Raw genomic sequence first — 13,571 nt, 5'->3', positions numbered from 1 at the left:
GCAATATTTACTTTTCAGCTTCTGGCAACAAATGGCCACAAACCGATCAAAGGTGAAAGTGACGGTGAACCAGACAGAGCAGTCAGTGGCTGCATAAAGCAGGACGGCGTGGATATTACACACGGGGACAGAGTACAGGAAATAAAACTGTTCCTCATAAACAATGGGAATGTGTCTCAGGATCAGGTCGAGGATAATGACCAGGAGATCCGCCGCTGCCATGGCCCCCAGGTAACGTCTGACACATGGAGACAATCCACAATCTTTATAAAGCAGGACGTAGATGGTCACTACGTTAACTGTGAGGAAGGAAAACAAACCCATTATCCATCAGCCTGGAGGCAAAGGGACCCGTGTGATCGGGGACCCAGTGAGATTTTCAAATGTGTCCCTGTATTCAGGGATTTATTAAAATAATTGGAGCTGGAATAACAAATGGGAAAGTCTGAATTACTGACAAAAATGTGACATAAACCACAAGAAACCCTCCCTCCCCAAACACACCGAGACACATCCATAAGGACAGATGGTTTCTAGAACATTCCCCCACACTCGATCACCCGAGAGAAGACACAGGTCACTCCTTCCCAGTTCCTAATACGGAGGGTGGGAACGTTGCTGTCCTGAAGGATTCTCTCCCAGTTTCCTGAAGACAAACGGAGTTTGGGAATTCCTGTATTTTGGTCTAAATTGTGGTCGATCCTGTGTCGTGAAGAAATGTAAACGCAGGGAAAACGTATTCACCCCTTTAACTGCCTGAGGGGCCTTCGGAACAGTGTCTCCTTCTCCCTGGAACGGGATCTCTTCCCTCGGGATCTTATCGTTTGTTCAATTCACTGACGTCCGGCCGTTCACAAACAAACAACGTCAGGGACAGAACGTTCCGGGGAATGGCAGTTATGGAATGTCGGGGACAGAACGTTCCGGGGAATGTCAGTTATAGAATGTTGCGGACAGAACTTTCCGGGGTATGTCAGTTATGGAATGTCGGGGACAGAACGTTCCGGGGAATGTCAGTTATAGAATGTCGGGGACAGAACGTTCCGGGGAATGTCAGTTACAGAATGTTGGGGACAGAACGTTCCGGGGAATGTCAGTTATAGAATGTTGCGGACAGAACGTTCCGGGGAACCCCTTCACCTGTCCATCACCTTTCCCCCCTACCCACCCCACCAACATGATGTACTGTGCCTGGGCACACTGTAACATTAATGGGGTGAGAGACGGAGGGTCCAATCACAGGAATGGGAACTAAAGGCATTGCCAGATCAGTTAAAGGGTTAGATATACCACATTCTCAATCCACCTCACAGAACCAGCCCAGACACCGTAAACCCAGAGGAGATATCTGTTCACTGTGGAACACTGTGTAGACCAGGCCAATGTACTGCTCAGTACAATCCAGCAATCTGTGCAGATTCATCCACTGCACTGTTCAATACAACCCAGCAATCTGTACAGCATGGAACACTGCACAGATCATGTCAGGGCACTGACATTCAAACACAGACTAGACATCTGTCCAGTTTGGGAAACTGGGATAGAGACAGAAAAGCTGCAGATGCTGGAGCCCAAAGTAGACAGGCAGGAAGCTGGGAGAACACAGCAAGCCAGGCACCATCAGGAGGTGGAGAAGTCTATGTTTCGGGTGCAATCCTTCTGCAAGAATCCTGAGGAGTGGTTACACCAGAAACATAAAATTCTGAACCTCCTGATCCTGCCTGGATTGCTGTGTTCATCCAGCAAGTATTCAGCCTGGGAAGCAGTGCAGACAACGCCCGTGCATTGATCTATAAACCCAGACTAGATATCTATCCAGCACTGGGAGCTGTGCAGAGCACAGCAGTGCATTGATAATTAAACCTGGACTATATATCTCTCCAGCGTGGGGAGTTGTGCAGACCACAGCAGGGCTCTAATGTGTAAACCTGAAACAAATATACATCCAGCGTGGGGAGCTGCACATCCCACATCATTGTGTTATATATAAACCTCAACCAGATAGTCTTCCTAGCACAGAGACCTGTGCAGTGATCACTGGGGAATTAATCTGTAACCCAGGAGCAGTTACTCTCCCAGCATGTAGGACTGTGTACACCACCCCAGTGCATTGATCTGTAACCCAGGAGCAGTTACCCTCCCAGCATGTAGGACTGTGTACACCACCCCAGTGCATTGATCTGTAACCCAGGAGCAGTTACCCTCCCAGCATATAGGACTGTGTACCCCACCCCAGTGCATTACCCAGGAACACTGTGTTAGATCCCTGCCCAGTGTGGGGAAACTTGCAGCCCATGCTGGAAGTGACAGGATATACAGCTCCCACCCATTTACAGATCCATCTCTATATTGTGCACTGACAAGGGGGTGCTGTGGGTGTGAACATCACTGCCAGAGAGAGATGGCGGGGGAATCAGTTTAAATATCACCACATGGGAAGGGTTTGGGGTACAGACAGAGAGGGGGAGACTGAGAGACAGTGTCATGGAAGGATGTGTTCCCAGGTTTCAGAATGCTGAAATGTAGACACTTCGATAGCATCCGGTAACATGAGCCAGTCTTCCCAGGAAAGATGGGAAAAGGGACATTGGTGTGAGGTCAGATGAAACAACAGCTGCTGTGTGGTTTTGAAATTTCGTTTATGTAATTTTCATAAATGTCTGTTGAAATGTCTGTAGAGTTGAAGGCGGGTAATAGTTAAGATAAATGGGCTCTCAGAGTTGTGAATAGTTGATGTAAAATGTTCACTTTCAGAGTGAAAAAATAAGTTGATGTTTTTGTTTAAACAGTAGAATTTGGGAGTCCTCTGTCACTCATATTTTAACAGTTTACAAGGCAAGTTGATCATTTCTTTATGTTTAGTTTAAATTACCAGATGGGATCTATGCCGTGTCCTAACAATTGCTGTGTGTGTATCTGTGTATCTGGCAGTCTCTGTGGTGCTTAAAGTGATGCAATGCCTCCCTCTGCTGGCCTTTCCACGCCACTGCACAGGCATTGGTAGAGGGTGAAAACCAACAGGGATTCACTCAGAGAGAGGGAGGGAGAGGGCAGCTGCTCACAGCACCATCCAAACTGATGTCTTATCCATGGACTGACCTAAATGTCCTTTAAACATTGTAACTGTCCCTGATTTCACCAGTTCTTCTGGAAGTTCATTCCACAAACAAGCCAGCTTCTGTCTAATATAATTACCTCTCAGACTTTTGTCAATCTTTTTCATCAGGCCTTAAAAATCCCTCAGTTTTGAATCCCCAACTCTAGAGAAAAGACATCAGCCCATCAGCTTATCTGTACCCCTCATTATTTTATAAACCTCTGTAAAGTTACCGCTTAATCTCGTATTCTTCAGTGAAACAAATCCCAGTGTACCCAGCCTCCCCTTGAAGCACAATCCCTCCTTTTCCAGCAACATCCAGGTTAATCTCTTCTGAACCCTCTCCAGCTTAATAATATCAAGGTCAATAATATCAAAGTGAATAGTCAAGGTATTTTCTAAGGGTACGGGGGGTGCGGGGTGGGGGAATCCAAAACTAGAGGACATAGGCTTAGGGTGAGAGGGGAGCATTTAAAAGAGACCTAAGGGGCAGCTGTTTCACCCAGAGGGTGGTGTGCCTATGGAATGAGCGGGCAGGATGTCCAGACTGGACACTGTATTCCAGAAGAGGTCTCACCAATGTCCTGTACAACCTCAACATGACGTCCCAATTCCGATACCCAAAGGTCTGACCATTGAAGATAAGTGTGTTAACCACTTTCTTAACTACACTATCTATATGAGATGCAAATTATAAAGAATTATACCTGATGGCCGAGGTCTCTGTTCTACAACACTGCCAAAGGCCCTGCGTTTAATTGTATAGATCCTACTGTTGTTTGATTTACCAAATCCAATACCTCGCATTAATCCAAACTAAACTCCATCTGCCACGCCTCGGCCAGTGAGTGATATTACTGCCACCTCACCCTCCCCCTTCAATTTTAAAATGCCCTCTCCCTCTCCAGGAGGCCTGCACACTCCGGCCTTGATTTTCACAAAGACCCTGAGCTTGTTTTGCCTTGTGTGGTTAGAGGGAGGAGGGACAGATTGCAGACACAGTCAGTGGGGAGGAGTGGCTGGGCAGTAATCAGTGGCGTGGTATCATTTCATGGTTTTAGGAAGAGGGAAGTCGCACGTTAGAGGTGGGTAACAGTGATCGGTGTTTTGGGACCAGACATTTGGTGTTCAGTAATAAATATCCATTTGAGCCCCTCATTGGGCAGAGTGTGTCTGCAGGATTTCTTTCCCTAATATTGCAGACTACAGATAATCGCGATAGTTAATTTCGATAGCATAGCACGTACAGTCAATATCCTACAGTTGAGACAAATACCTTGCATTTGTTTAACAATACAAAGTGTTTTCTGTAGTTCAGTAATGGTAACCTGATTGTGGAAAATCCACACCAAGCTGAAAGCGATCATTAAAATATGACCCAAAATCTGGGTATGGTAGTATAGTGGGCAGTGTCCCTGTCTCTGATCCAAACCTCTGGATTTGATTCCAATTCCTGAACTTGTGTGGTAGTGTTCCTAGCTCTGGACCAGAAGGTGTGGATTGAAGTCCTGCCTGTTGCAGAGGTATGTCACAGCATGTCATAACAGGCTGATGAACAAACACACAGGAGAATAACGTTACAGCTTTGTGGGTATTGCTGAGTGATGCTAGTGTCCCTACCTCCGGGCACAAAGGTCTAGGTATAAATCCCAAAGAAGTGTCTCAGGATACATCTGAACAAACTGATTAAAGTAGATTTAGAATTGTGACTTGTTGGAGAAGGAAGAGGTGTCAGTATTGCATTTCAGAATTTAGGCCCAGGATGAGTGAAAGTACAGCCATTCGTGTTGATTGGAGTCACATTTCGCAGCAGTAGTGGTGTATAAAATCAGAACGGTCATGAATAGGGTGCGGAGTCAGGGTTTTTCCCCAGGTTAAGGGTGTCCAAAACTAGAGGACATTTGTGGAAAGTGATAGGGGAAAGGTTTTGAAGAGGCCTAAAGGGCACCTTTTCAAACAGAGGGTGGTGTGCGTATGGAATGAGCTGCCAGAGGAAGTGGTGGAGGCTGGTACAACTACATCATATCAAAGGCATCTGGATGCTGACAGACCTACCGAGCTTTTCCAGCAATTTCAGTATTTCTGTAAAAAATGCATTCATTTTAACACAGGTATTCTGAATAAATTAAACACTTTTATTTTTAATGACGCAGGGACATAAAAACATATCTTCAAATCGACCGAGACCATTTTCTGCTCAGGATATGGCTCTGTGTATGACAGCAGCAATGATGTACCGACATGGAACAGGGAATGTGATGGAGACATAGTTTGGACAATGTACAAGGAGACCTCACATTGTCCACTTTGGGAGAGGATGGCATTACTGTCTGATTCAACTCAGAGAGGGAGAAAGTGTCATCTGCCCGAGAAGGAACGGCCGATTGAACTCTCCCTCCTTCATTGTTCCTCATCACAGCAATGTGTGCAAGCTAAAAAAAAAATCTCTACAGTCATCATTACCATTCTTATTTTTATGGAATCCCTGCAGTGTTGAAACAGTCCCTTCAGCCCAACAAGTCCATACCAACCTTCCCAACCCATTCCCCTATATTTACCCTTGACTAATGCACCCAACCTAGAAATTCCTGAACACTACAGGCAATTTAGCATGACCAATCCACCTAATTGAACTGTGGTAGAAAACTACATCACCCATTTAGAAGCTCACACAGAAAGGTGGAGAATGTGCAAACTCCACACAGTCAGTCACCCAAGGCTGGAATTGACCCCAAGTCCCTGGTGCTGTGAGGCAGCAGTGCTAACCACCGTGCTACCCTTTGGGTGATCCCTGACAAGAATTCATTGGAATCTACTCACTGCTTAAAGCAAAGGGAATTCAGCCAAATCCAACTCTCCTAGGATGAAATCCCATTGCTAGCAGCTGTGTGAGTACAATATCTTCAGAAGCAGAATAATGTTTTGGACAATCTCACAATGTTTCCTTTTGTCATGAGTTCCAATAATATCTGGACAAAGTTATTTTAAGTTAAAATTGCAGAGATTTTGAGTGTGTGTGTGTGTATGTGTGTGTTTACAAAGGGAAATATTGATTATATATTTGAAATATCCAAACACTTTGCCATTCATCTTTCAATCATAGTTGGAGTAACATTGCTCTGGATCATAAACGTGCTATTTGAGCAGATTAAAGAAACTAGCCTGACTTGTTCCTAAAACTGACCCTGACCCAGTCTGAGACCGATATCATCGGCCATATCACCGACCTGGTTACATTTAACATTTGTTGTGAGCAGTGGTGGAGTGGGACTAGAAAGGTAACAGTGACCCAAAAAGCCGGGGAACTATAGACCGGTGAGCCTGATGTCAGTGATGGGTGAGCTGTTGGAGGGGATTCTGAGGGATAGTATTTACATACATTTGGGAAGGTAAGTGCTGATCGGGGTAGACAACGTGGCTTTCTGCATGGGAAGTCATGTCTCATTAATTTGGTTGAGTTTATTGAAGAGGTAACAAAGAAGATTGATGAGGGCAGTTTGGTTGACATTGTCTATATGGACCTCAGTAAGGTGTTCATTTAAATAACAAAGAACAAAGAAAATTTCCAGCCCAGGAACAGGCCCTTTGCCCTCCAAGCCTGAGCTGATCCAAATGTACTGTCTAAATCTGTCAGTCAATTCCTAAGCATCTGTATCCCTCTGCTCCCCACCTATTCATGCATCTTAAATAAATCTACCTGCCTGCCTCTACCACCTCTGCTGGCAACGCGTTCCAAACGCCCACTGCCCTCTGTGTGAAGTACTTACCGCATGTATCCCCTTTAAAGATTCCACCTCTCACTTTGAAAGCACGATCTCTCGTTATTGAATCCTTCACCCTGGAAAAATAGACAAGCGACAATAGACAATAGGTGCAGGAGTAGACCATTCAGCCCTTCGAGCCTGCACCGTCATTCAATATGATCATGGCTGATCATTCCTAATCAGTATCCTCTTCCTGCCTTATCTGCATAACCCTTGATTCCACCGTCTTTGAGAGCTTTATCCAACTCTTTCTTAAATGAATCCAGAGACTTGGCTCCACTGCCCTCTGGGGCAGAGCATTCCACATAGCCACCACTCTCTGGGTGAAGAAGTTTCTCCTCATCTCTGTCCTAAATGGTCTACCCCGTATTTTTAAGCTGTGTCCTCTGGTTCAGCACTCAACCATCAGCGGAAACATGTTTCCTGCTGCCAGAGTGTCCGATCCTTTCATAATCTTATATGTCTCAATCAGATCCCCTCTCAGTCTTCTAAACTCAAGGATATACAAGCCCAGTCGCTTCAGTCTTTCAGTGTAAGGTAATCCCGCCATTCCAGGAATTGACTTCGTGAACCTACGCTGTACTCCCTCAATAGCCAGAATGACTTTCCTGAAATTTGGAGACCAGAACTGCACACAGTCTCACCAGGGCCCTGTACAGCTGTAGAAGCACCTCTTTGCTTCTATACTCAATCCCTCTTGTTATGAAGGCCAGCATGCTATTAGCCTTCTTCACTACCTGCTGTACCTGCATGCTTGCCTTCATTTACTGGTGTACAAGAACACCCAGATCTCTCTGTACTGCCCCTTTACCTAAATTGATTCCATTGAGGTAGTAATCTGCCTTCCTGTTCTTGCCACCAAAGTGGATAACCATACATTTATCCACATTAAACAGCATCTGCCATGCATCTGCCCACTCACCTAACTTGTCCAGTTCACCCTGTAGTCTCCTAACATCCTCATCACAGTTCACCCTGCCACCCAGCTTTGTATCATCAGCAAATTTGTTAATGTTATTGCTGATACCATCTTCTATATCATTAACCTATATTGTAAAATGCTGCAGTCCCAGCAGGATTCCCTGCGGTACCCCAGTGGTCACTGCCTGCCCTTCTGAAATGGAGCCGTTTATCACTATCCTTTGTTTCTATCAGCCAACCAATTTTCAATCCAATCTAGTAGTTTGCCCCCAATACCATGCACCTTAATTTTACTCACTAACATCCTGTGTGGGAATTTATCAAAAGCTTTCTGAAAGTCCAGGTACACTACATCTACTGGATCTCCCTCGTCCATCTTCAAAGCTCGTCTCTGTCCACCCTGTCTATACCCTTCATGATTTTGTAAATCTCAATCAGGTCCCCCCTCAATTTCCTTTTTTCTCGTGAAAATAAATCTAAATTACTCAGCCTCTCTCCATAGCTAGTATTTTATTCTGATTGATAGACAGATGAGTAAATTTCAGTCACGTGGGATACAGAAGAAGCTCGTCACAATTGTCTTGAAGGAAGAGGGGTATTTTTCAGTCTGGAGGCTTGTGAGCAGCAGTGTGCTGTAAGAATCAGGACTGAGTTCACTGCATTTCATCATTTATGTAAAGGATTTAGATGTGAATATTGGTGCCATAGTTAGTAAGTTTACAGATGACATCAGAAAGGTGGTGTAGTAGATTATCTCAGAGTACAACAAAACCACAAATAGATTGGGACAAAGGGGCAAGGAGTGACAGATGGAGTTCAATTTAGATAAATACGATGTTTTGCAGTTTGGGAAGGCAAATCAGGGCAGAAATTATACACTTAATGGTAAGGGCCTGGTGAGTGTTGTGAAACAAATGGATATAGGGCTGCAGGTACATTGTTCCTTGAAAGTGGAGTCGCAGGTAGACAGTGCGGTGCAGAACACATTTGGCACATTTGCCTTAATCAGTCAGAGCATTGAGTATCGGGGTTGTGGTGGCATGTTGCATCTGTACAGGATGTTGGTGAGGCCACTTTAAGAATACTGCGTACAACTCGGTTTTCTGCAGAAATGACTTACACGGATGTCCCAGGACCAGAGGTTTGCGCTTCAGGAAGAGGTTGATTAGTTTGAGGTGCTTTCTCCTGGAGTGTCAGAGGCTGAAGTGTGACATTATAGAGGTTTATAAAATCATCAGGGGCATGGATATTCTGAACAGCCATGTTCTGCTCCCCAGAGTATGGGAATCCAGAACAGCAGAGCATAGGTTGGAGGGGAGAGGGCGAATGATTTAGAAGGGACCTGAAGGTAAATGTTTCACAGAGAGTGGGTTGTGTGTACATAAAGTGCTGTCAGAGGAAGTGGTGAAGGCGGTTACAATCGTACGTTTAAAAAATATCTGAAAGAGGAGGGATATTGCCCAAATGCTGTCAAATGGGACTGAATCAGATTTGATATCTGATCGGAGTGAACAGATTGGACTAACGGGTCTGTTTCTACTCTGCATGACTCTGATTCTATAAGAGGGATGACGAAAAATTCTGAAAATACCTTTCGAATCCGAATCCTCTTCACTGGAAATTTATCATGCCTCTATGTTCACATTGATTGAAAGTTGCGTTAGTGAAATATTTGACAGAGAACTGAGTCATGGATAATGGGACGCAGACAGGAAAGTGGGGCTGAGACCACAACCTGATCAGCCACAATCTTACTGCCTGGTGGAGAAGGTTCAAAGTGTCTAATGATTCACTCCTGTCCCTCAATCCCGTGTTCCTGTGTTCCATTCAGCCCAATAAACCTGTTAGGCAGGAGCATTTAGAGGCAACTTACTCCTATAACCTGGTGCACAGAAACAAAGGAGATCATTCGGACCTTCAAGACTGTCCCACACACTTGGAGGTTATTTGAGAATTGTAATTGTAAAACCCATGATAGGTATGAAAGAGGCCCCTCATCTCTCTTTACTGAGCTTCCCCTCTCTGAAATTTGTGCTCCATTAGTTGGTCATGTTGTAGACCCAAATTCACTGTGAATACAGCCCCCATACCTCACCCAGCGATGGCTCACAAAATCCTCTTATCTCCCTGATGGCAACATTCAATAACAGAACATCCATGAAAATAACACCCACTAACTTTCCAATAACAGAATGTGAGAACATCAGACACAGGGGCAGGTCGTTCACTCCTCAAACCTGCCTTGCCCTTCACTAAGATCATGGCTGATCTGCTCTTGGTCACAAATCCTCTTTCATACTCAATTCATCATCGCCCTCAACTCTCTGACAGGTCAATATCCATCTACCTCCTCTTCAAATACTTTCAGTCATCTGGCTCCCGAACACTCTTGAGAAGAGAAATCCTGACATTCAATGCCACCTGTTTGAAGAAAACCCTTGCTGCTCCTATATCATGGCCTATTGATATGAACAAAAGAGGTTGACACAAGGGGTCAGGTAAAAATGACTGGTCCTGATATCAAGGCTTCTGTTGACATCAAGGAGCTTAACAAACCTGAACTTAATGGCAATCAGAGAAAACTCTCCAGTATTTGGAGTCAAACATGGCACAAAGGAAGATGATCATCATCTCAGTCCTGGGTCACCTCTGTGGGAGATCCTCAGGGTAGCTTCCTCTTCACAAATATCTTCAGCTGCTTCATCAATGTCTCCCTACCCTCACCCTCCCCACCATAAGATCAGAAGTGGGGATGGTCACTGAGGATTCTACAATGTTCAGAATAATTTGACGCCCCCGTCAGCTCCTGAACTGGACTGCGTCCATGTGCAGCAAGACATGGACTCCATTGAGGCTTGTGCCTTTAAAGAGTCCATAACATTCATATAAAGGACTGTCTGACACTGCACATTGCCACAGTAAAGTAAGAGTTCATTCCGCACCTTACACTGGTCTCACAGGAATATGAGGAAGTCGTTCAGCCCATTGACATCATTGGAGAAGGACAGGGACAGCCCATTCAGTGCCTCCAGCCTATTACTCAGGAAGAGAAGGATTCTAGTGTGATGGGCCACACCAGAGCCCCTCGACAATATTTGAAGGCGGTAACCTAGACTCTAATGTTTTCTTATTTTAAAGAAAATGTAAAGTGTCTGTTCCAGATGCAATGTAACTGGTCAAACAACTCGGTGTGAAGCATAACACCATTTACTTAAACACGATAGATGAAATAAAATCAAAGAAAGAAGAATTTAGAATAACGTATTTATATTGGACGAGTTAACAGAATAATAAATCTAGGAACTAATACTAATGAACTGTTCTTATACTGGAAATCACATGAACACAGCCCTTGGCAAAAAGGAATATTCAGACACTGAATGACACAAATATTTCTCCAATTCAGGATTTAAAATAGCACCAAGAGAAAATTCATAGAGAGTAGCTGCCAGGAGACATTCACTAAAGTTTTCAACTCGGTGGAGACCCCAATAATTTCTGATGGTACTGAGAAACCAAAACCCAGAAATCCTAATCTGTGAGAGCTGCCCATACCCATTCCATCTGCATTAAAATAAACCTAAGGCCTCACTAGTTGTTCACTCAAGTGGTCCTAACTAGCCAGCTTGGTAACGGTCATTCAATCTCTCTCGTAAAAGAAACCAGAACAAAATAACGTCTTAAAGCTACAGCATCATCACACGAGTCAGCACATCGAGCTGTCATACAGGAACCAGGGGTAACCAATCAGGCCCTTGGCTCTGTCCAATCGGACGAGGAAGAAGCCAGTCAGTCCCTTGAGTGACTTACACAGGAACAGTAGGAGGCCATTCCCACCACAATGCACTTACACAGGGACAGAATGAGGTAATTGATGCTGATTCCTGATGAATGTCTTATGCTCGAAACATCGATTCTCCTGCTGTGCTTTTCCACCAAACTACGGTCTACTCTGATCTTCAGCATCAACAAGCCTCGCTGTCTCCTAACTGATGCTCTAACATGGTGAACAAGTGGAGCAGAGGCTGCACAGACAGACTGCTCCACGTTGTTCCTCTTAGCTCCGTCTGTCATGATACACACGTGGGACTTTAACGGCGTTTTCTAGTGGTGAGGAGGAAAGCCATATGTCTTGTGTGAAGTCACAAGAAGGCACCTTCCATCTCCGAGAAGCCGGCCTGGTGTTCTCTGTGTAGGGTGGACGTGGATGGGAATGGCTACCTGTTTCAGATGGCAAGTATTGTGGCTGCTGTTGGGGATTGTGAACATCCTGACGTTCAGTACGGGTTTACACGCCGACTGCACAATAACGTGGGGAGAGTTAATTTAGGCATATAAACTATTAGGAAAGTCACGTTAGACTGATAAATGGACTCTCTAAGTTCAAATAATGCTGATCGTGTTCATGTTGATCTTTTCCAGTGCACGTCCTGTTCAGTGTAACCTGTGTGCCTTACTCTGTACAAGCATAATTCCACCCTATGATCTGTCTGGCCATGTTTACTATGATCTTCCTCCACTGCTCATAACTAAAGCATTTTCCTGTACTGAGGTACACATGACAATAAATCAAACCAATCAATCCTGGGTAAAGTATGGAATTTCTCTCCCTGTCAATATCTCTTTTGGAAGTAAGTGATCGCTGCCACTCCTCGTGTTTAACGTCACCGTTTCTTCTTCTCTCACAGCTCTACTGATTAAACACTCAGCTTCTTCACTCTATCCTCGTGATAGCATTATCCGTGTCTGTGGTAAGGAGATCATTCCTTACAAAGGAGATCAAATCCGTAGAGTGTCACAACCAGGCTCTCAGCAAGGCCCTACAACAGCAGGAAGATGGCATTACTTATGTACTGGAATCATCTTCCAATGAAGGACAGCATACCATTGACTGCACCCATTACTTACACAGGGTTTGATTCGGAGCAGTCAGCATAGACTTGTGAGTGGGAGATCATGCTTCCCAAATTTGTTAGAGTTCGTTGATGAAGTGACCAAGAAGGTTGATGAGGGCCGAGCGGTAACCATAGTCTCTATGGATATCAGTAAGGCCTTTGATAAGGTTCCACATGGCAGGCTGCTCTGGAGAGTTACATCTCGTGGAATGTTGTGGAACTGACCAATTGGATGAACAGTTGGCTTGACGGTAGGAAGCAGAGGGTTTAGTGGAAGGATGTTTGTCAGACTGGAGGCTGGGTGCATTGCTGTTTGTTATCTATGAGTTGGTTGAGAATATACAAGGTATGATTTGTAAGTTTACAGATGACAGTAAAATAAGTGGGAGCATGATCAGTGAGGAAGTTTATCAGAAATTGCAGCAGGACCTTAATCAGGTGGGGAAGTGGGCCGAGAAATGGCAAATGAAATTTAATATAGATGCGTGATGTCTTCCATTTTAGAATCTCAACTCAAGGTAGGAGTTGCACGGCGAATGGGAGGGCCTTAAGGGGTTTAGTGGGCAGAGAGACCTTGGTGTTCAGGTGCACCGTTCTCTGAGAGTGGAGTCACATGTAGACAGGGCAGTGAAGAAGGCATTTGGCACACTGACCTTCATCAGGCCGGACATTGAGTATGGAAGTTGGGAATTTATGTTGCAGTTATACAGGACTTTGGTAAGGCCGCACTTGGAGTATTGTGTTCAGTTTTTGTCACTTTGTTATAGGGAGCACGTGTCTATCTCCTAAGGAAGTTATTACGGTACCTTGCTGGGACAACTTCGTTGTTCAGTACTTCCCAGGAGCTGAAAAATTATGCCATGTTCTTCGTGACCTGCAACACATTATCAAGGG

The 13,571-nt window shown here is 44.7% G+C and overlaps 1 long non-coding RNA gene across 1 annotated transcript; it reads left to right on the top strand.

Moving 5' to 3' along the window:
• The first annotated feature begins 239 nt into the window (after positions 1–239).
• On the top strand, positions 240–6,172 carry LOC132812540 (uncharacterized). Its single transcript, XR_009643711.1, has 2 exons — positions 240–968; positions 5,251–6,172. It is a non-coding gene; the product is annotated as an uncharacterized LOC132812540 (long non-coding RNA).
• Positions 6,173–13,571: the final 7,399 nt, after the last annotated feature.

Source organism: Hemiscyllium ocellatum, unplaced genomic scaffold (genome assembly GCF_020745735.1).
Source record: "Hemiscyllium ocellatum isolate sHemOce1 unplaced genomic scaffold, sHemOce1.pat.X.cur. scaffold_280_pat_ctg1, whole genome shotgun sequence".
Classification (NCBI taxonomy): domain Eukaryota; kingdom Metazoa; phylum Chordata; class Chondrichthyes; order Orectolobiformes; family Hemiscylliidae; genus Hemiscyllium; species Hemiscyllium ocellatum.
The sequence above is the reverse complement of the archived record's forward strand: the minus strand, read 5'-3'. Positions and strand labels throughout refer to the sequence as shown.